The sequence below is a fragment of the Miniopterus schreibersii genome, assembly GCF_964146895.1.
Source record: "Miniopterus schreibersii genome assembly, chromosome: 5".
NCBI lineage: Eukaryota > Metazoa > Chordata > Mammalia > Chiroptera > Miniopteridae > Miniopterus > Miniopterus schreibersii.
In genome coordinates, this window is record NC_138106.1 from 23,392,867 (window position 1) to 23,416,943 (window position 24,077).

Consider the following 24,077-nt stretch of genomic DNA (forward strand, 5'->3'; position numbering starts at 1 on the left):
CATGCAGGAGGCAGCAGATCAATGTTTCGCTCCCACTTCAGTGTTTTTCTCTCTCTTTCTCTCCTTTTCTCTCTCTCTCTAAAAGTCCATTTTAAAAATTTAAATACTAAATTGAACAGAAACGGCAGAGGGTAAAGGTTGACCGAGCTACTTAGGATGCACTTTAAAGTAGGTCGATTCCCAAAGTGGGTCCTTGATCCTGTGTATTGTAATTATAAGTACACTACCTTCACTAAGAAATCGGATGGGAATTTTGATTTTACTATTTTTAAAAACGATTTTTTTTCTTTGGCTTTTTAAGAGTGGTATCTTAGGAATAGCTCCTACTTTCTCTGCATTGCCACTGGATTTTTTCCTAGCCTTTCATACTGGATAGCTGTTGATGAAATGGATCTTGTCTTCTATATAGGAGTGCTCCCTCATTCAAAAAGGACTTTCAGGGAACAGTTTTTGAGTGAATTAATTTTTGACCCATATTTTAATTATATTTAATAGATGACAGAAACATTTTATAACTTTTAAAAAAAGTCATTTATTGAAAACATTTGTTACAAACTCTTTAAAATAATACCAAAGGTTTTAGGACATTTTTTATTTTCTGTATTGTGTGTATTAGATGTGACTTTCTAAAGAAAACATTTCTCATATCTAATACCAGTGTTTTCTAAAACTGTGTTTTTTCAGAAACTAGTAAACTCCTTGATATTAATGTCTTTAAAATTATTATTAAAAGTATCAAATTTCTTGCAGTCAGCAACAGAAAAACTTTCCATTGTACCAATTAATTTTATGGATCTGTTAATGTTAATGAATAATAAAATATATGAAAGCTACATATTTTACTGATAGGAAAAATGTCATACTTAGTTTATTAATAGGCTTTCTCTTATTAAATATAACCTGTAAGTTTTCTATAGCTGTATTTTGAATTTTTCCTTAACACCTAATCTTAAAATCTTAGAGGGTTAAAGAGATTGAAAAATGATTTTCTGGATGAGACAAGATCTCTAAAATTTCAAAACACTTTCAAGGTAGCTAGATCGTAACTTCCCTTGCTAATCCGTCACCATGTGCTGTTACCTGCATTGCTGTGAAATTCTTCGTTAAACCCTTTTCAAAATCTCTCCCGCTGCGATATAAGCCCACGTCTTTTTGCTTGATCTTAGTAGAGACTGAGATAAGCTAGTCACTGTCCTTTTAATACATGTCATTTAGATATTAGAAGTTATTACAGAAATCATCTTCTGCAAATATTGCAGATGAGTTACCTGTGCACCTGTGTTTTCCTGATGATTTTCTTCTGCAGAGGGAAGTGTTGCATGCTTCGCATTCAGGTAGCTACAAGAGGGGCTTGTCCAGGCCTCCTTGCTTTCTTATTTCTACTTTTAAAAATCATCTCCCCTAGTTTTGATTTTATCTAAATTTTTTTAGCTGTCATTTCTTGACCTGATCCACTTCCACTTTTGACCAGCCGCAATCAGAAATGAAAAACTTGGCAGCTGAATCCTTAAAAAGCGCTTTACAGTATGATTTCATATATTCATGATTTTATATGTGAACTTCAGAGACACCTATCATCGCTGCCTTTTAGGCATGCAGTATTCACATGCAGATCTTTGTGCAAAATATTAAGTGGGTTTATAAATAATGCAAAAGAGTGAACCTTGCCCTTGAGGTATGTATGCATGCAACAGTAACATTAACATCAACACCCACTTGCTGTGTATTGAATCCCAATAACAATCCTGATGCTCCATAATACTATGGATAGAATGGAAGAAACAAGATAAAACAAGATATTGTCGGATGAAATGACCATGCTGATCAGTTAACCTGGTTCCTGAGTAATGATTTTTTGTCAAAGTAAAGACCACTTCTACCCTTTAGCTTAAAACTTTAACCTGATATTGCTGTCCCTTCAATATGTCATCTTTCGTCATTTCACCATCATTTTGCACTACCCAGTTCTAGTTACCAAAATTTTTCTAGTTACCAATGTTTTTTTCCTCATTTTTTTCACTTTGTAAGACACCTTCTATTCTGGCATGTTTATGGATTTTTCAGTTTGGTAAGGTTGCTGGGGTCTCAGTGACTGCCACTCTTTTACACAGAGTCTTCTAGCCAGTGTCAAATGAGCTTATTATACGTATATCTCGTCTGCAGGGAGTGAGACTCACCGCAGGCTGGCTTTGCCGAACTCGCACCTGTGTATTAACGTTGGGTATAATCCAGGCACTAAATGATTCTGCTATATACTTATGATTTCATAAGTCAACTTCAGAGACACTATTCGTATCTACCACTACATTTTCTAAGCATACATCTTTTTCAGCTTTGAAGATATATTTTTCAGTTGTTCCTATTCTGGAAAACAAGCGTGGAGAGTCACCCTATCCTTTGTAGTACTGCAAGGCTGGGCAAGTGACGAAAGGCCAAAGAGATAGTGTACTGAGTTTGTGAGCCATGAAAACCCGTGTCGTAAGGAAGAAAGACTGTCTGATTCGATGACCCACAGAGCGTGGCATCGAGAAGAATATGAGGAATCCAGGTTTGTGTAATTGCTGGGCTGGATATCAGAAAGTGATGCTTTGCAGATGACTCTGCCATATTGTTAACTTTCATTTACTGCTGATAAACAAACCGCCGAGCTTGAGGAATTGCTCTGTTTGATTTTGCCTAAAACTGTACTTAAGCAGGTCAATTACTGATTTGGGTTTTATTATGAAAAGCATTGTTGAGGAGGAAATTCCCTGTATGGAAATTTCCTGTAGGGAATGAAATGTTCCAAAATTGTTATTGTGAAATGCTTTCTGAGGGTCCGGTAACAAATTAAATTCTATCATAACTAATGTGTTACAAAGATAAATGTAAAATGCAGGAGACTGATAGAAACAAAAGAATGTCAGCCAATAAAACTCCAGGAAATACGCTTTCTTTTTAAATCACAGTGATGACACAGATATCTTAATTGATGTCTGCGGCTTCACTTTGATAGAGTGGTCTATTAATAACTATGTGTGCATGAAGGCTCATTTTCAGATATTAAATCTGAACAGAATGCACCAAATTATATTGCCGAAGGCAAGAGTAAGGCCTGGGAAACAGAAGAAATACTTTCACCCGATGCCCCATTTTTGTTTTGTTTTTATTTCTATACAAGGCACTCACTCCCCTGTTTTCTTTCTTTCCTGCTCCGTCCCACATCTGGAACAGTTTGGCTAAAGACGGCCCTGAGTAAAGAACTCCATTAAGATTAGGACACTGAAAATAAGGTTGTGGCGGTGGGGCAGGGAAGGCAGCTGAAAGGGTTTGTTTGCATTCCAAAATAGATCCTCTGCACCTGCAAGAAGACTTTTGCCATCACAGTCAACTCCTTATTATTTAGAGAGCTCTCCCTTTGTGGAGATTTGGCTGTAGCCCCAGGCTTGCTTCCCTGGAACACCTAACTTTGCTCTTGGCTGCCAGCAGCATGGTCTCCTTAGGAAGAACTCATTTCGGCACTGTGGAGGACAGTGTTCGAGTACAAAGGCAAGTATAAAGGATTTGGGTGCACTGTGTTCTGCTCTCAACAATGTGCCTCTTTCCCCACCTTTTTATTAAAAGGGATTTTGAGATTTGTGTACCTTTAACATATTTCAGTGCAGTGCATACTCAAATGTACTTCATGAGGTCTCCCTTAGCTTCATACTTAACATTTAACCATCAATTATTTCACCCTGGTTACATGCATTAGAGAGTCAAATATTTGTTTTCCTTTCAGTGCTACCCTCAAAGGACTATTAGCTTTGCTACCTTCCCTGGAGAAGTTTTAGTACTTCATTAAAAGAAAGTGTAACATTCAGAAATGATTCTCTCACTCGTCCAGTGGGAGGATACAACACGTGATGGCATTCTGGATTCCTCATCTTTGGAAGTATTTATTTGTAAAATCTGAATATCTTTAAATATTGAAAAGTCAACCATAAATGGCTCCAAACCAATTAAACAGCCATAATCACTATAGTAGGGAAAGGACCTTTTTACATTCCCTTTCTTGGTATAGTCTCCCTAGGAATGTTTACACAAAACCAAAACCCCATCCTAGACAAGATTCTGTTTATCTAAAGATAGTGATATAATGGGACATACTTAATGTGAATGCTTGTCTGTTTCATCCATAGGTGAAAACATATCCGAGCTATGGACTCTCAGTATTTATAAAGACATTAAAAGTGTTATAATCTAGTATCCAAGGGGAGGAGGAAATGGTATGGGATGAAACTGTTGAGAGAACTTGGTCTCAGTTAGTTTAGCATCTTCTGTATCAATTCAAAGTTTGAACATTTATTTATTGGACACAGGAGGCTTCCCCGTGGTTTCTGCATGGGATAATAGGAATATTGCTTTTGTGCTCCAGAAAGATAATTCTAGCAACAATGTGAAGGATAAGTTAGAAAAAAAAATCTTGTTGGGAGAAAATATAGACAGAGCGAGGTGAGTAGCAGTAGTGATGGAAAGGAAGGGGAAGATTTAGAAGGCCATTTTAGAAGTAGATCAATAGGCAATGGAAAGTGAGGAGTTAAAATTGACTACAGGATTTCTAGGTCATAACATTGGGTAATTAATGATGCCATTAATCGTAATATAGAGTAACCACTAAGCTTTATTGAAAGGAAATTTCAGATTTCAAGGGGAAATCAGGATAGTGGAGTAGAGATAGTGAGTTTGTAGTGGGTCATGCTTAGTTTGTTACCTGTTGGACATATATGTTTCTTAACCTTAGTACTATTGACATTTTGGGCTGGATAATTCTTTGCTGTAGGAAGAATTTTAGGATGTCTGGCGATGCTAATAACAGCCCCCTCTCACTTGTACCAACTAAAAATGTTTCCAGACTGTTCCAAGTATACACTGAGGCAGGGACAAATCACCTTCAGTTGGGAACCACTGATACAGGGATAAAAAGGAGGGTGGTACAATTATGTGACAAGAGTTTAGGATACTGATGAGACATGAAATCAATATTTAGATTTATCAGTAGTGGCAACTTAAACAATGTGAGTAGGTGAAATTGTGCAGGGGAAGAATACAGATGATTATATAATTGACCCGTGAGCAACATAGGTTTGAACTGCACTAGTGCACTTACATGTGGATTTTTTTCAATAAATACCTCTACTGTTTTCTGTCTGCGTTTAGGAGTCTGCGGGTGAGGAGGGCCGACTGTATACATTGATCTATGCCATTGTATATGGGGAACTTGAGCATCCATGGATTTTGGCATCTGTGGGGGTTTCTGCAACAAATCTTCCATAGATACCCAAGGAAAACTAAGTTTTACGGAGTCAAAACATACACAGTTTTTTGACTGCATGGGGGGGTCAGCACCCCTAACCCTCGTGTTGTTCAAGGGTTAACTGTAAAGTAATTTTGTTTGAACAGTTCCAGAGACTCAGAATTACTAAACTCACAGGGTAAAGTGAGGCAGCCCATTTTATTTTTGGATACTTTCAAATATTTTTATTGTTATTATTGTTCTATGTTGTTGCATTTTAGCCAAATTTCTTATATTGAGTCAAAATTAATCTTTCTGTAACTCTTCGCTTTGGTTCTGTGGTATTGTGACTTATAAGGAATATATTTTTTATATATATTTGGTCTTCATCCATAGTTCCTGGCTCACAGTTCCCAAAACATTAGAAATTTCTGACCAATAAGAGCAGTGGGAGCATCTGTTATATAATATTTGGTTTCTTGTCCTCAGTTTCTGAAAATGGTTGAGCCTTTAGTTGAAATGTATGTCTTATTCATAACAAGCCTTTACCAGCAAACTGAGTTTAAGTTAATGAGGGTACCTTTTGGAAAACACCTAAAGGTGGGGTCTGGTTGCTGGGGAACCAACCATGGATACAGAGTTGAACTTTCAGTTCCACTTCATCATTTCCAGAGAAGGGGAAAGGGCTAGAGTTTGAATCAATCACCAGTGACCAGTGAGTTACATGACTATGTAATGAAACCTCTGTAAAAACCCCAAAAGAGAGAGCTTGGAGAGCTTCCACTGGGGACCCAGAATGCTTCCATTCTCCACTGTGCTGGGCCCTAAACTCCGTGAGGACAAGAAGCTCCTTTGTTTGGGACCTCTCCCTATGTATCTCTTTATCCGGCTGTTGATACATATCCTTTAATATTCTTTGTATTCAATTGGTAATCTAGTCAGTAAACAAATTCTTTTTGAGTTCTAGGAGCAGTTTTAGTAAATTAATCAAACTGAAGGTGGAAGTTGTAGGAACCTCTGATGTATATAGGTAGCCCGTCAGAAGCACAGGCCACAATCTGGACTTGTGATTGACATACTGAGTTGGAGGGAATCGCTGGAACCTCCAGTTTGTAGATCAGGTCTAAAGCACAGGTAACCTGCGCTTGCAGTTGGCCTCTGAAGTGGATGACGGTCTTGTGGGGCTGAGCCCATAACCTGTGAAATCTTATGCCCTCTCTGGATAGATAGTGTCAGAATTGAGTTGAATTGTAGTACACCCAGTTGTTGTCCCAAGAAGTGCTTTTTGATGTGGGAACCGCCCCTCCCCACATTGGTATTGGTGCCAGAACCTATTTAGGTCCTAATTTTGGTTTCATGGAACACAAAATAAGTCCATTGGGACAAGTCAAATTATTTTTCCTAAATCCTTTCATGTATTTTAATACAGCTATTGAATTATTTTCTAAAATTTACTATTATTGCCTCCTGGATAAATATCCTTAAGATTTTTAACTTGCCATTTGTTATATTTTGAGACTTTTTGCAGTATGAGCACTCTATTAGAAAGTGACCTTTGAAATATCCTTTTAAAAGTATAAGCAGAGAACTGAACAAACTCCATGTTTGACCTGTTCAGTTTAGAGGAAAACAAGCCTGCCGGTTCCTGGCTTTTGTCACAGTATTTTTATTAAAACATCTCAAAATTGCATTAGCTTTTCTGTCAGCCACAGTATACCATCCTCTTTCTGTTATTTTTATTTTGCATGAACTTTCTGTTAAATCGCATCCCATATCATCTACTCGCGATGCTTTTTTGTTTCTAACTCAAGCATGGAAATTTATTTTCACCCTTTTAAAAGTGCATTCTTCTTTCATTTAGCCCATGATTTCAACCTGTCTGCTTTTGGATTATGATTTCATCATCCACCGTTTTTATTGTTTCTCCCAGTTTCATGCCTTCTGCACAGTTGACCAGCAAACCCCACCGACACATTCATCCAAGTCATTAATAAAAAAAATGAGTAGGTTAAGTCCAGAGTTAATGGGATTACATAGTGCTGTGGATTTTCTTATCGGTGCTCTTCCAGCTATATTTTACTTACAGGGCTTTTTATTTTCATGAAGTACGATAGAAATGAGAATCATATGAATAAACATTATGTTCAACCTTTCCCAAACAAAACTTCCAAACATAATCCTCATATAAGAAATGGTAAGGTTAATTATGTTCCATTTATATACTGGAATGGCATATTGTCACATGGAGAAATGATTTTATTAAGTGATAAAGGCAAGCTATAAATTTGAATACCAAATATGGCATCACTATATATAGATAATATAGATATAAATATAGACCACTTTTTAGATATATCTATAGAGAACACCAGGACCTTAATGATAGTTGCCTCTAAAGTGGTCATTATGATTGATATTTTTTATTACTATTTTCTACTCTTAAATGTTACGTGAATTTGCCACCTTTATATGAACAACATAAATATTAAAGTATACGTCTGTATTATATATTTTTGAATCAATAAAATTAAAAATAGAATCGGGAGGAAAATGCTTGTGTTTCTGATGACCAAAAGCCTGACCTTTAATGAAAGGAGACATCTTTCCAAGGACGCCACAGGTTTTCAGTATTCCCTAAGAAGGGGAGCTGGAGTTGTACTAGATTTCCCATCAGCAACACTCTGCCCCTGCTTACGGATGTCTTAGATGACAGATGTGGCTAGATAGGCCACAACAAGCTGTCAGATGGGGAAACATACCTTCCTACCTTTTTAACAGGATTGTTATAAAGCTCAAATGAGATGATAAATATGAAAATTTGTACACGATACTTATGCAAGGGTAAGTTGGTGATGAAAGGTGTTTAAGTTGTAGTTAGTTTAATTTAAATAAGCATTGTGTTTCATCAATATATAGTAGGAATGCCTGACTGCTCTACAGGGGAAGTTCCTTGAAGGCAGGACCATGTCGTATTAATATATACATCTCCCAATACTTCCCACATGACCTTATACCCAGGAGTAAATATCTTATGCATGGATAGTGGATGAGTCTCATTGCTGTCAATATTTGCAAAATCATGATGATTTTTTATCAAGATAAGATAAATGGAATGATACATAGCGCTATTATAAATGATCAAGAACTAACAGTGCTCTTCTGCCATCTTGGCAAAGCAGATGATCTGTTGATATTATTGCTGACTGATAAAGAGCATTTGATGTCCTCCTCTTCTGCTTCCGAATTTTAGGCGCTCACTGAGATTTTATGTTTGATCCCGTTCATCTTTATATCTGTATCATTTTTATTTTATCGATTCGTGTGATCTAAAATGTCTTCTCTGTGCTGATGACTTAAATTCGCCTTGACTTTTTTCAGTCCTACATTTCTTGACTCTTTGCTAACCATCTCTTCTGGTTATCTTCATATACTCAAACTCAACATTTATAAAACCCGACCAGATCCGCAGCCCTGCACTGAGCACCCACCATGCAAATGCACATGCAACACGCCCAGTCCTTTAGGTGTCTTTTCCCCTAAGAACACTCATCTTTCCTGGTCACCTAGAACCCTTGTTCCACTTGGTCCCCTTTTTCTATCCATTATCCCCATCATAACAAAAAGTTTTAAAATCTCAATGATTTCATCTCTAATGATATGCCTAGAATACTTTTTTCCCCTTATTTAGTTCTAAAACCAAGTTCAAGCCTTCATAATCAATAATCTGATCATCACAATACTGGATTCTAGCTGTCAAATCAGAATAACTCTTGTTTTATTCTCAGTTCAAAATCCTTTAATGACTACCCTTTAACAAAACAGGTATTAGTGCGGTAGATGATTTTAAGCATTCCATTTTGAAGTTGTGCTGGGACTTTTCTAGACTTTTGCTACAATTCGTGGAAAAATCAGATTCTAGGAATCATATATTCTGGTCTGTGACCTTCTAGCCATCCAGTGCCTTGGTCTCAATTTTCTGCAGCTGTGCAGAGTTAAAGTGCCTACTAGTATCTGGTACACAGAGTTAGAGTTTAAAATAACTACTACTTCTTACCCCACCCCTTAAGTCCTTCATACTACTTTCCACTCTTCAAGAACAAATCTCCATGAAGATGTGATCTGAGCACGGTTTCCCTGTAAACCCTTCAGGGTGTAATTTGCACATTTATAGAAGACTATGTAGATTTAAAGCCATTTAAACTAATAGTCCATCTTTACTTAGAAAATGATCTCTCCTCCCTGAGACCATTTCTTTGAAGGAGTCAATCTCTGGTTTGAAACAAACAGAGAACTCTAGTCAGAGTCCATAAGGAAAGAGTTTTTGCAACCTTGACACGAAGTTAGCGCCCAAGGAATTCTCTCTGTGTTCTGCCTGGGGTTAAGGGTTCAAGGGAAGCCTCAGGGATTTAGTTGACTTAGTTGCCCCAAAGACCATTTGTGAAATTCAACAAATCAAAATTAACCCGAGGCAGAGGTCATTTATTTGTCATTTATTAATTTTATTTTAATATCTTGGAAGTGTTGAGAGAAAATGTGAGAGGAGGATCAGACTTTTGTAGTGGAGACTATTAACCATCTCCTTAGTTGACAATTATCAGATGAAGGGTGAGCCACAGAGCAGGGATAGGTAGGATAAAAGGACGTAGTTCTTTTTTGACCCGGGTGTTATTTAGAAGTGTGTTGTTCAGTCTTCGCGTATTTTGGGATTTCCCAGGTGACTTTATGCTATTAATTTTTAGTTTAACTCCATTGTGGTTTGAGAGCCGATATTGTGTTTTCTCTTGTTTTAAATTTGTTGAAGGTCTCTTTCTTTTAAGGTTGGCCTTGATCAGACATGCGCCAAACCAGGAGTTTTATAATTCATAAAATTATATAAAGATATTTCAAACAGTATAATTTAATTTTGTATATAAAGGCATACTCCCACATGGCTCCAATAGGTGACAGTTGCATTTCCATTGATGAGTGATTTTTATTTTCACGTGTAAAGTATTTCTTCTGAATTCTTATAATCAGCAAACACCATTCTTCTTTAATTCCCGAGTCTACTATACTTATGGAAAATAAATTAATTGTAAATAAATTCTGCAATATGATCCCACATTCTTTTTTTCTGCTTGGTATTTCAACTTAAAAATATACTATAGAAATACTTACTGAGCAATATTGAAAGAATATGTAATACAAGTTTTAGAGCATTTCATTATTTTTTAATCATCTATATATAATTTTTAAACTTGTTTTTTGAATGAATTATTTTGGAAAGTAACTGCTCCTTTAAGTGATATCACAGAGCTTTCAAGTACCTTATGTTAACTGGACATTCCGGGTTAAATAGCTTACACAGTGGTTCCTCAAAGTACAGTCCCTATACCAGCAGATGACCATCACTGGAAATTTGTTTGAAATTGAAATTTTCAGGCTCATTCCCTAGAGGCACTGTATCTGAACCTCCTGGGGAGAAGTCTGGCAGTCTCTTTTATTAGCCCTCCTGGTGATTCTGACACAGCTAAACTTTGAGGACCAGGAGTTTGTAGCATCAAATGCAGGCAATAGATACAAATTAACAAAGAAGGCCTTGATTTTTTTTAAATGTGAATTTCTTTTCTTCTAAATTTCTGTTATTTGAATTTTTTCTGTCAGGTTTCTATTAGTGCCCATGATTTCTGTTTTCAACATTGCTAAAGTGTCCTTAACTGGATGTCTTTATTGATTTCAGAGAGAGGAAGTGAGGGGAAGAGAAAGATAGAAACATCAATGATGAGAGAGTCATTGATTGGCTTCCTCCTGCACGCCCCTATTGGGGATCAAACCTGCAACCCAGGCATGTGCCCTGACCAGAATCAAACCATGACCTCCTGGTTCATAGGTCGGTGCTCAACCACTCAGCAACACCGGCCAGGTCTGAACTGGAATTTTTAACAAGTTTCTACTATGTTTACTTTTTCTTTTTCAAAATTTTATTTATTTATTTATTTTAAATTTATATTTTTTGTTGAAAGTGTTACAGATGTCCTTTTTCCCCCATTGTGCCCCTCCACCCTGTACCCCCAGTTCCAGGCCTTCACTACACTATTGTTTGTGTCCATGGGTTATGTATATATGCATATAATGAGTTCTTACGTTATTCTCCCCAACCCCCACCCACCCACCCCTGCCTTCCGTCTGAGATTCCTCAGCCTTTTCCATGCCTCTATGTCTCTGGATCTATTTTGTTCATTGGTTTATTTTATTCATTAGATTCCACATATGAGTAAGATCATGTGATACTTGTCTTTCTCTGACTGGCATATTTCGCTTAGCATAATACCCCTCAGGTCCTACCATGTTGTCTCAATTGGTAAGGGACCCTTCTTTTTTATAGCTGCATAGTATTTCACTGTGTAAATGCCTGAGAAGATGCTTGATATTTCAGTCTCTTAATGAGTCTCAAGCTGTAGAAGCTCCTTTCTCAGTTCTGGTGCTCTGGGCTCAGAAGCCAGCTTAGGGGTTAGGCTCCAGAGTCCTCAGTGGGAACCCCCCACAGCTGAGATATCCCTCAGGACCTTCAGCTGCTGCCTGTGGGGGCCTGGCCAGCTCTCTGGTGCATCTGCACTACCTACCAGTTTCTATATAGTCTCTGCTTTACATCTTTGGTTATGAGGATGCTCTCCAGTTAGTCTTCAGTTGATTATTCAGGATGGTTTGTCTATATTTTAGTTGTAATTCCAGTTTGGTCCTGGGAGGGTGTCAGTGTAGCTTCCAATCAATCTGCCACCCTAGTATGTTTTCTTTTGTTCTCTCCCTGAACTTAAATTTCTATTCAGTAGTGACAAATCTGAGTTTAATTTTTTGCTATGCCATTAATTATGTTAGTTTGGGAAAGTGGCTTGATTTTTCTGAGTCTTAATTTCATTGTCTGTAAAATGGAAATAATGTTACTTTGTAGATATTTTATGAGGACTAAATGATGTAATTTATGTCAGTTAGTGAAGTGCCTGGCACATAGTAAGATCCATGTTAATCTATCATCTGCCTCTCTTGATATGAAAGTAACTTCAGTCTGTTGGATAGGATACAAATATTAGTAATCGTCAGTATTATGGTGATAGACGATATTTGTAACGTTGATTTTCAGGGACAATATATTTTAACATAACTGAAACATGGCCCTTTATGTTTTTTTCTAATGCTTTTGAATTGTCTTAAAGGTATTACTATATACCAAGTGTTTGTTTTGTTAGTGATTCTGGACCAACCTTAATGGTAAATCATTGGGTTCCAATATTACCAATTATTTTTTACATTTTCCCCCTCACTTAAGACAACTTTATCTCTCAGCCATAGCATGGTGTGCATGTGTATCCTCATTTTAAAACTCTTACCCCCCTTTTCCTTCCTTTGACTGATTTTCTAGTTTCTTTTATCATCTTATGCCTCAGTAATTACAGCATCCTTAGTTCAGCTAAAATGAGCAAGTATATCATTATGTTTAAAGTGTGGAGCAGTACAGGAAGCTGGGAGATCATGGGTTGTTTGGATTTTGTTTGATAAAAATTATTCTGGTTGTACTGTGCTTCTATAGAACAACAGAAATGTCATTGAAAACAGCATCAAACTCCACCTTTGGTTTTAAGTTAACTTTCTTAGTATGACAAAAAAATTCACAGCTTGTTGATTGGGTTTTCTGAAATGATAAAACAAAGTGAGAAAAACTGTGAAAAGAATGACTACTGGAGACAATAAAAAAAAATCCTTAGTTGATGAAAATGATAGAGAACCAATAATTAGACTAACTTTAGAAAGTTGAAAGGTATGCATTTTAACTTCTTTAAAAACTGATATCTTCCTTTTGTCTTAAAACATAGATGTGGCCCTAGCCGGTCTGGCTCGGTGGTCAGAGCATCGTCCGTCGGACGGAAGGGTTCCAGGTCTGATTCCAGCCAAGGGCACATACCTCGGTTTCAGGTTTGATCCCTGGCCCTGGTAGGGGTGCGTGTGGGAGGCAACCAATTGATGTGTCTACTTCGCATTGATGTTTCTCTCTCTCCTTTCCACTCTCTCTGAAAAGCAATGGAAGATATATCCTCAGGTGAGGATTTAAACAAAACAAAACAACATAGATGTGTCTGCTGCCTTATAATTTTTTAACTTCCTATCCCAAATTTTTAAGTCTCTATAGCTCATTGCTTTACAGTCAGATTGTTCAGTGCTTTCTATTTCCATTTCCATCTTCCCTCTTCTTAATTTCATGAATTCTCATTTCTATCCCACACCTCTATAGACCACTGCTCTCATGAAAGGTCAGCCCTTGCATAGGCAGGACTGATCTTCATATATCACTTGCCCTTAACACAGTGTATTGGGTTATAAACAGTGTGGAAAGAGACCCCAGAGACTACTTAGTTGAAGCATTTATTTTACAGATGAGGAACCCAAAACCTAGAGAGGCTAAGAGACCTACTTAAGGTCCCTTAACAAGATGTGTTTTTAGAAGTGCTATAAGTTATGAGACCCAAAGAGCCATTGGTCAGTTGAAGTTTATATGCTATTCTGGAGCTAAGGAAAATGGGTGTGTGTGGTTTGGGATTTATAAGGGCAGGAAGGTGATTCACATGGGCATGGGAAAGCAATTGTTTGGTATACAAATGTTTCCTGGGCCGCCTTTAACAATGGGACACAGAGAGGACTTTCATCCCAAGATCCTTGCTAGGTTCGTCTCTATCACACACTTATTTGTGATGTTATCTTCCTTCCTGGAGCAGGCCCTCTATCTAAATTTCTTTTAGGGAGTTAGGGGGAAGGTCAGAGGTTTTTATTGAGTCTTTTGTTCCTTAGTAAGCAGATTAAATCAATACCCGAAAAGGCCTATTTTGGAGTGGTAAACTTTGCTTCCTTTCACAGCACAGCAAGAGACAAACAGGAATTCTCTGCCCTGAGTCCTCCCTGCTACATGTAGGAGTTGCATAATCCTCCATACTAGAACACTTACTACATACTTTTAATAGAAGTTGATATTTGAGGCATTAATTAATGTTTGCAAATGAAGAGATATTTCCCATCATGATTCTCATTAATAATGGAAATCCTAAGAATGATCTTTTCAGTCTTTCTTTGTGTATCTGGGAAATCGAATTCTTCCAGCTAATAATTCCAACATTGACAGAACTAGAAACAACTTCTAAATATAATCCAATACAATCAAAATTAACATTTCTTTGAAAGTATATAATATTGAAAAAAATGCAAATTCTGATTTCAAATCCCATTTTCTGCCTATTTTATACTAAATTTCTCCTACTTCTCAAGTTATTTTCTTTCTTTTGTTGAGGTGTCCAACTTTTTAAATTTCTCCCATATTTAAATCACAGATTTACATCTATTTCTAAAAGCCTGTATGAAAATCATCTTAAGAAGAAATCCATTTTATCTCTGTCAGTAACAAGATTAATCTCTTTTTTTTCTTCATTCAACTTGTCAAGAACTTACGAGAAAAGTGAGAGACTAGATCCAGTTGGTTCATAGGCCTGAGATGAGTTTGATGAGTGTGTTATCGGTGTTGGTCACTGATATTAAGGAATGGTCCACATTATTTTACTTAAAGTTGATTCTATTTTTTATTATTTTATAGTCTCTGAAAAGTTTTCAGACGCACTGGAGGTCATTTTGGTTGACCTACATATTAAATGGAAAGAAATGTCTGAGTTGAAATTTACTGTGCTAAGCTTTGTGCATATTATTCATGGGAGTGCAAGTGAAACACAGAATACTTTGTAAAGACGTGAAAAGGGGAAGAAGTTTGAAAGTATTTCAGAAAACACACACACAATAAATAATATAGAAAGATTAAAACTTCCAAAGGCAATGAGTTATAATTTTGCCAGACAAAAATACTTTGTGAGAGTTTTTATAAAGTTAGATGAAGATGAAATGTAAGACATTAATATTTTGTATTAACTTTCCAAAGACAAAAGAAATCATGCTGTGCTTCTGTTAGAGCTGCAAATCCTTAAATCGTTATGGTGCTCATTGAAACTTGTTCTGAATTTAAATCTCTGTAATAGTGTGCCTGAGTAATACTGAAAATAGGGGTTTGTTACTGTTAAATGAGTTCTTTCCAAAATGTGTTTAAAAAAACAGAAAAATCTGTTAATTTGTGTGTCTCCAATGTACTTTTTGAAATTTTTACCCAGAGATACCCAGGAGTGTATAATGTTTAAAACATCCAAAGAATATCCATGGCATGAAAATATGTCAATCATAAAGATTACGTCCACTTTAGAATGATCTTTGAAATGTACATTATAAAACTCAAAACACCATAGGGAAAAATTGAAAATCATTCAATTTAACCATTACCTTCAATTAATAGAAAGTAAATGTTAAAATTTAATGTGATTAATTCCTTGACCTGACTGCTTGTAGTTCAATACTGAGATGCCATATGCAGTTCTAAATCAGTAAATTAAATTGTAAAGTCAGAATATCAATCTTTAATTTCCTCTGAGCTTCATTTTTTTCACTTTACTCATCACAAAAATATGTGAAGTAAAACTGTTAAAAAAGGTTTTAGTAAATGTATTTATCTTTACTGATTGCAGAACATTTTCCTGACTGCCAGTGTTCTAACAACAACAAAATTAATAAATATTTTTTAAATAGGAAGAGATCTCACAAATGTACAAACCCCGCCACAGCATAAGGCATTTTCTGGTGACTTTCTCTGCTTTTACCTCTGTCCAGTCGATTTCTTCTGTTCTTGGAACGTCATTTTACTTTTTTAGGCACTACCAATTCAGGCAAATTTTAAATTAGGTAAAGCTTATCATTGCTGTTGCCTTTGTCACCTTTTCCTTTTCTCTTTTTACACTCGCTCTCCATCCCTGCTCTGTAGAGCAATAGCAGTGATGTTGTAAAATTTAGATCTCTCTCTATTCTCAGTTCATATGACTCCTCTCATTGTTTGCCATGGTCCAGCCACACTGGCATCCTCCCTGTCAGTTGAAAACACGAAATTCTTTCTTGTCTCTGAGACTGTGCCCTTCTTCTTACCTCGGCTGGCAATACGCTGCCACCTGCCTCTCCATGTACATGTACTGGCCCTTTGCTTGTCCCGTCTCAGCTCAGCTACCCTGCCTGTGAGTGGTCTTTTATGTAAACCAAATACGTGCTTCCTATATGTCTACTTTATCACTTCATAGTTGATATTCCTTCAAAGTACGTATCATTCCCGGCCGGGTGTGGCTCAGCAGTTGAGCATCGACCCAGGATCCAGGAGATCGGGGTTCGAGTCCCGGTCAGGGCACATGCCCAGGGTGCAGGCTCCATTCTTATCAGGGGCGTGCAGGAGGCGGCCGGTCAATGGCAACTCTGTCATCGTTGATGTTTCTATCTCTCTTTCTCCTCTCCCTTCCTCTCTCTGAAATCAATGAAGATATATTAATTTAAAAAAACACACACAAAAAAAACAAAGTGCATATCATGATGTGAAATCACCAGTTGTGGGTAAGAACTCTGTATGTCTTGCTCACCTCTGACTCCCATGTCCTGAAACGGCGTTTGCTATGGAAATAGGTCCTTCATGACTGTTAGATAAATAAGTGAATAATTCTCGTTCTGTTATGTTCTTTTTATTCAGTTCAGGTACTTCTCTAAACATCTGCTGAGCATACAGTGTTCCAGTTATTTTCCTAAGTGTTAGTGATACAGTGAAGAAAATACAGCCTCAGCTTCCAGGACATTCATGATTTAGAGGAGAAAGACATGTTTAATGATGTGTTAATACAAGTAGGATTTTGATAGGAGAGGAGGTCATTATAGGTTGAGAAACATATGAAAAGGCTGGTGTGAAAGAACCTGATATGTTGCAAAAACGGTGATACTCATTGAGATTCGAGCGTAACTTTACCCACTTTGAATTGTTCCAATAATGGAAGAAAGTCACAGGATATAAGAAGCAAGGAAAGACAAGAAAATGCGACAGTTAATGAATTACTAGAAGGACTATAAAGGAAAAATTTTCAATAATGAAGCTCAAATTTGAATGTGCCTATGAATAATCTAAAATCTTATTATCTTGCTTGCAAGATAGTCTCATGACCTTCAGAGATTACAACACTTCTCCACTCACCCCACCTGAATACAAATAAATGAAAATAAAAAAACAAATAAACAAAAAAGCCATGCAAGCAAACAAAAATTAAATTAAAAAAACAACAACAAACAAAACACTGTGAAAGACAAGACGCACCAAACAATTAAGGGTATGATTTTATTCTGGCTATTACAATTGGGAGAACGTTCATCACTGTGGAACATCTCAGAAAAGGACCCAGCTATGGTTTTCATAAAACAATGGTGTTATTGAGAAAGTACAGAGATGGGTTTTATCTTAGAATATGCATGTGCAGGGTGGCCTCTTGCAGTTTTTTGGTTCAAAATTAACTTTCTAACTACCTGAAATCATGTCATGTCTGATTAAGTCATTATGTAATTCTGACCCTGTATCTCATACTGAATTTTAATAGGACCAAAAGGGTCCTATTAATAGCTATGATGCTCCATAACTATTTACTAATGATGACTATAATGATTTACAATATAGCAGAAATAATATTACTAGATATTAATAGTCTTTCAAATTTCATTTAAAGTTCATATGTAAAATCTATTTCTTAGAAATGAGTAACCATATCCATTTAGAAAGGACTACATCAATGGTCCTCAGCAGGGAGTAATTTCACTCTCCAAGGGACATTTGTCAATATCTGAAAACATTCTTGATTATGACTACATAATTTGGGGGTACTACTGGCATCTAGTGGGTAGAGGCTACTAAACATCCTACAGTGAACAGAACAGTCTCTTAATACAGAGAATTATTTGGCTCCAAAAATGTCGATAGTATTGAGGTTGTGAGTCCCTGGGCTAAGTAAGTTTATAAACAGATAGAGCAAATATGTGGGTAGATATCTAGATAGTGTGTATCAGTATGTGTGTTAGTGATTCTCTGGAAATTCTGAAATTCTGCCCCTCCTCTTATTGGCTAGAAAGCTCTAACAATGGATGACCATCTCCTCTGAGAATGCTGCAATATTGGTTGGCAGTTGTTCTCTAATGACATGAATATTCTCTAGTTCCAAATAGAATGAGCAAAGGAATGACCTTCGTTCTGAGATTAGACCCCCTGTCCAAAATAATCACAAAAATGGATGATGGAATACAGATGACACAGTACAAAGTTAAACGTTCAAGTTCCAGAACATCATTACGTGTGACCCCTTCACACTTTGTCAGTGTGGAGTGAAGCGATAAAAAGAAGGCAACTTTGAAAGTTATGTCATTAAAACATTTCTCAGAAATAATTTTTCTCTTGGCATATTTCAGAGAGAGTTTCTTCTTGTCTTTAACTTAGAAATTCGTATGCATAGACATGCAACCACCTGAAGACAACATTTCAGGTTGGGGGATAGTAATTGTCTACCACAGGAAGTGATCAAAGACAGTCAAAGAAAACGTAGTCAGTGAAGTTGGAGGCAGTTCAAAACAAAATTAGAATGGCTACACTCCTATATCTGACATATTTTGGATTGTATCAAGAAAGATACTTCATAAGTTGTAGTCACCCACATCAGAGCATTTGTAAAGACAAAATACACAAAACAAAGCCAGTGGAAAGTGTCAATTATCTGAAAGTTAAGCAAGAACAAAGAGAAAAGATGACACTGGGAGGAAATAATTTCTACTGTGTGTGCACATGCGCATGTATAAACTGATTTAGTTAGTTCCTTCTGAATTATAATTTACAAGACATATTGACAGTTGAAATTCATAAACCATCTCTATACCCAGGCAGTGTTTTCTAAATTAGAGTTTTCTTTCTTCACATATTTTTTCTTTTCATTCTCTTTTTCCCCACCTCCCATCCATGTCCTTAGTTATTTTCTAAAATACTTGGACTGTGTACAGTTCTCCTAAGGTTGACTCTGATCACTTTGTAGAACTGGTTTTAACACAGGTAAAGTCAACAGGGAGACCCATAAAGAGCAAGCACTGGAAATGTAGCTTCTGGCTTTCTTCTCACATGTCATGAAGGGATGCTACCCAGTTATGCTAAATATTACAGTTTTAATTTTAAAAATAACCAGAATTTATATTTTAAACAAAATCACCCAAATTTTTAAAAAGTTCTCCCTCTCTCTCTCTCTCTCTCTCTCTCTCTCTCTCTGTGTCTTTTCCTTTTTCCCTTTCCTGTTTTCTTCAGGATATAATGAATGTATCATCCATATCTGGGAGCACTAGTTTGAAACTTTTGATCAAAGTGTTTGATGTTTTTCAAAAAGGGTACTATAAGTAAGACTGTATTAATGTTATATTAGAAATCTATTAGGAATCTCTTCAAATGGTTGGCACTAGAATTGATATGCCAAGAACAGCATTTTCATTAAAGAACCAGAATGTGGCTCTGAGAAACTGTCTAGCCAAGCAAATAAATCTTGCATAGAATCCCCAGAATGCTATTGTTGACTGAGGCAGAGGCTTGCAAGATTTTATTTATAAGAGTTGTACTTCAATCTGTCAACTGTGGACTTTGAGAAGGGTTTAGGTAAGACATTTGAAGCAATTAGTGTGTATTCTCAGGTTCAGAAGTGTCTCCCTTCATTATTATTCTCTAAACACTGAAATCTCTAATTTTCTAAACATCTTTTTTCTTTTTTATTGCATGAAGTGGATAGATAAACTCAGTAAGCCAAATCAGTAGACACAAAGGAAGGAGAAGAGGCACCCACTATATGTTCTCCAGGCCTTTTAGAAAACACAGAGTTGTTCCTTTGACCACATACATGCGCATCTATAAGAAAGGTGATACTGTGGACGTCAAGGGAATGGGCACTGTTCAAAAAGGATCGCCCCACAAATGTTGCCATGGCAAAACTGGAAGAGTCTACAGTGTCACCCAGCATGTGGTGGGCATTGCTGTGAACAAACAAGTTAAGGGCAAGATTCTTGCCAAGTAAATTAATGTCAATATTGAGCATATTAAGCCCTCTAAGAACAGAGGGAGCTTGCTGAACTGTTTGAAGGAACATGATCAGGAAACAGAGGAAGCCAAAGAAAAAGGTACCTGGGTTCAGCTGAAGCATCAGCCTGCTCCACCCAGAGAAGCACCCTTTGTGAGAACCATGGAAACGAGCCTGAGCTGCCGGAACCCATTCCCTATGAATTCATGGCATGATAAGTGTAAAAGAAAAGAAAATCTCTGTACTGATAAAGTGTTTCTCTTAATTGAGTAGAACTGTGGTGCCCCTTCCCCCCAAAATAATTAAGGAAAACTTTGTGTCCTAAAAAAATAAAAATAAACATTTTTGACCCCTCAAATGTATAGAATCTAATGATGAAAGTCAGTTATAAGTAAGTGAAGTCTTAAAATTGCTTTGGTAGAAATATGCCAATAATAATAGGGAAAAGCCAATTTGATTTGGAACTTAGTTGAGTTCTAGGAGGGAAAAAAATCATCCAGGAATTGTCCCTTGAGTGAACCTGAACAATAAATAGTTATTTTTGGCCAAAATAGAATGGAATACTTAGGAGGGATACAGTCAGCATGGGTGAGGACAATTTGTCCACCTTTGAACGACTAAAGACAATCAACCTGCACGTAACTCAAAAGTTAATTTTACTCACTAAAATTTAGTTCATAAACATTTGTTGAGCTTTCTTGTTTTTATTCATGTCAATAAATAAATAACTTTACAATTTTGATTATACCTGTCAGAGTAAAGCTTTCATACTTTAATGTACATCATAATCATCTGGAGGGTTTGTTAAAATACAGAGGGCTGTCCTTCATCTCTGTTTCTAATTTATTGGTGGGGACCAACTTTGGCACTTGTCCCAAGTGATCCTGATGCTGCTGGTGGTCCAGGGACTACACTTTGAAACACCACCTCCTGTATAGAATACCAGACTAAGTGGTCTGTCCAGGGCTCAGGCAAGGACATTTTCAGTGAACCATTTCCTCTTTTTGAAGCTGCTCATTTGTAAATCAAAGAGTTTGGACTGCATAGTATCTATGACAAAGGAATATAGGCACCCCATATAGGCTGATAATGAGTATCTTCTCAAATGGAAAATGTTGTTTTTGGAAAAATGAGTTTTTATGAGAAAAGGTCAAAGAAGTAAAACAAAATAATCTGTACTCTGACTCAAGCAATTCAGTTCAATCCTTAAACTTAATATCCAATCAGCAAAACAAAACCCCAGCCAGACCCACTATCCTTTGATGATAGTTTAATGAATATTGTTTCTCACTTGGTTATTATCATATCCTCTCAGAACTGCAACCTAATTTTTTTTCCTTTGTTATTACTATTTTAATTTCTTTATCTTTATTGTTGAAAATATTACAGATGTCCCTTTGTCCCCTTTTTATCCCCAGTGAATTGATCCCCTCCATCCTGCTCCATCCCACCCTCAGGCTTTCCCCATACCAATGTCTGTGTCCATGGGTTATGCTTATAAACATATAAGTTCTTTGATTAATCTCTCCCCACCCATTTCCCCCTCCCTGCCTTCCCTCTGAGACCCCTCAGGCTGTTCCATGCTTCTATGTCTGTGGATCCATTTTGTTCATCAGTTTATTTTGTTTATTATATTCCACATATAAGTGAGATCATGTGGTACTTGTCTTTCTCTGCCTGGCTTGTTTCACTTAGCATAACACTCTCCAGGTCCCTCCATACTGTCCCAAAGGGTAAAAGATCCTTCTTTTTTACAGCTGCATAGTATTCCATGGTGTGAATGTGCCACAGCTTTTTTATCATCTACTGATGGGCACTTGGACTGTTTCCAGATCTTAGCTATTGTAAATTGCGCTGCTATGAACATAGGGGTGCATAAGTTCTTTGTAATTGGTGTTTGAGGTTCCTTAGGATATATTCCTAGGAGTGGGATCACTGGGTCACATGGCAGGTCAATTTTTAATTTTTTGAGGAAACTCCATACTGCTTTCCACAGTGGCTGCACCAGTCTGCATTCCCATCAGCAGTGTACTAGGGTCCCCTTTCTCCACACCCTCGCCAGCACTTGTTTGTTGATTTGTTGCTGGAGCCATTCTCACAGGTGTGAAGTGATACCTCATTGTGGTTTTAATTTGCATCTCTCTGATGATTATCGACATTGAGCATTTTTTCATATGTCTCTTAGCCATTTGTATGTCCTCTTTGGAGAAGTGTCAATTTAGGTCCTTGCTCATTTTATAATTGGATTGTTTGTCTTCCTTTAGTTAAGTTGTATGAGTTCATTATATATTTTGGATATTAACCCTTTATCTGATGTGTCGTTGGCAAATATGTTCTCCCAGACAGTGGGCTCCCTTTTCGTTTTGTTGATGGTTTCTTTTGCTGTGTAGAAGCTTTTTATTTTGATGCAGTCCCATTTGTTTATTTTCTCCTTAGTTTCTCTTGCCCTAGGAGATGTATCAGCAAACCTATTGCTATAAGAGATGTCAGAGATTTTGCTGCCTAGATTTTCCTCTAGTATTTTTATGGTTTCATGTCTTACATTTAAGTATTTTATCCATTTTGAATTGACTTTTGTGTATGGTGTAAGTTGGTGGTCTAGTTTCATTTTTTTGCATGTACCTGTCCAATGTTCCCAACACCATTTATTGAAGAGACTGTCTTTACTCCATTGTATGTTCCTCCCTCCTTTGTCAAAAATAAATTGACCATAATGTCATGGGTCAAATTCTGGGTTCTCTGTTCTGTTTCACTGATCTATATGTCTGTTCTTCGGCCAGTACCAGGCTGTTTTGATTACAGTGGCTTTGTAGTATTACTTGATATCTGGTATTGTGATCCCTCCAACATTGTTTTTCTTTCTCAAGATTGCTGTGGCTATTTGGGGTGTTTTTTGGTTCCATATAAATTTTTGAAATGTTTGTTCTAGGTCTGTGAAATATGCTGTTGGTATTTTAATAGAGATTGCATTGAATTTATAGATTGCTTTGGGTAGTATGGACATTTTAATGATGTTAATTCTTCCAATCCATGAACATGGTATATTTTCCCATTTGTTTATATCTTCCTCTGTTTCTTTTCTCAGTGTCTATAGTTTTCCTAGTAAAGGTCTTTTATACCTGTGGTTAAGTTTATTCCTAGGTATCTTATTTTATTAGTTGCAATGGTAAATGGGATTTTTTTATTAGTTTCTCTTTCTGAGAGTTCATTATTGGTGTATAAAAATGCCATCGATTTCTGGGTGTTAATTTTGTATCCTGCTGTCTTGCTGAATTCATTTTTTAAATCTAGTATTTTTTTGGTGGAGTCTATAGGATTCTCTATGTAAAATATCATGTCATCTGCAAATAATGACAGTTTTGTTTCCTCCTTTCCAATTTGGATATCTTTTATGTTTTCTTCCTGTCTAATGGGTGTGGCTAGGACTTCCAGTACTGTGTTGAATGAGTGGTGAAAGTGGACACCCCTGTCTTGTTCCTGTTCTTAAGGGAAATGGTTTTAGTTTTTGCCCATTGAGTATGATATTGGCTGTAGGTTTATCATATATGGCCTTTATTACGTTGAGGTATGAACCCTCTACTCCCACTTTGCTGAGATTTTTTATCAAAAATGGGTGTTGGATTTTATCGAATGCTTTTTCTGCACCTATTGATATGATCATGTGATTTTTGTCTTTCAATTTGTTTATGTGATGTATCACGTTTATTGATTTGGGAATATTGTACCAACCTTGCATCCCTGGAATAAATCCCACTTGGTCATGGTGTATGATCTTTTGAATAAATTGCTGGATCCGATTTGCTAATATTTTCTTGAGGATTTTA

The 24,077-nt window shown here is 36.7% G+C and overlaps 1 pseudogene across 1 annotated transcript; it reads left to right on the top strand.

The window, feature by feature from the left end:
* Positions 1-18,380: 18,380 nt before the first annotated feature.
* LOC308557941 (large ribosomal subunit protein eL21 pseudogene) lies at positions 18,381-20,468 on the top strand (annotated as a pseudogene). The gene is made up of 2 exons: positions 18,381-18,524; positions 19,969-20,468. The product of its transcript is annotated as a large ribosomal subunit protein eL21 pseudogene (transcript).
* The last annotated feature ends 3,609 nt before the right edge of the window (positions 20,469-24,077 follow it).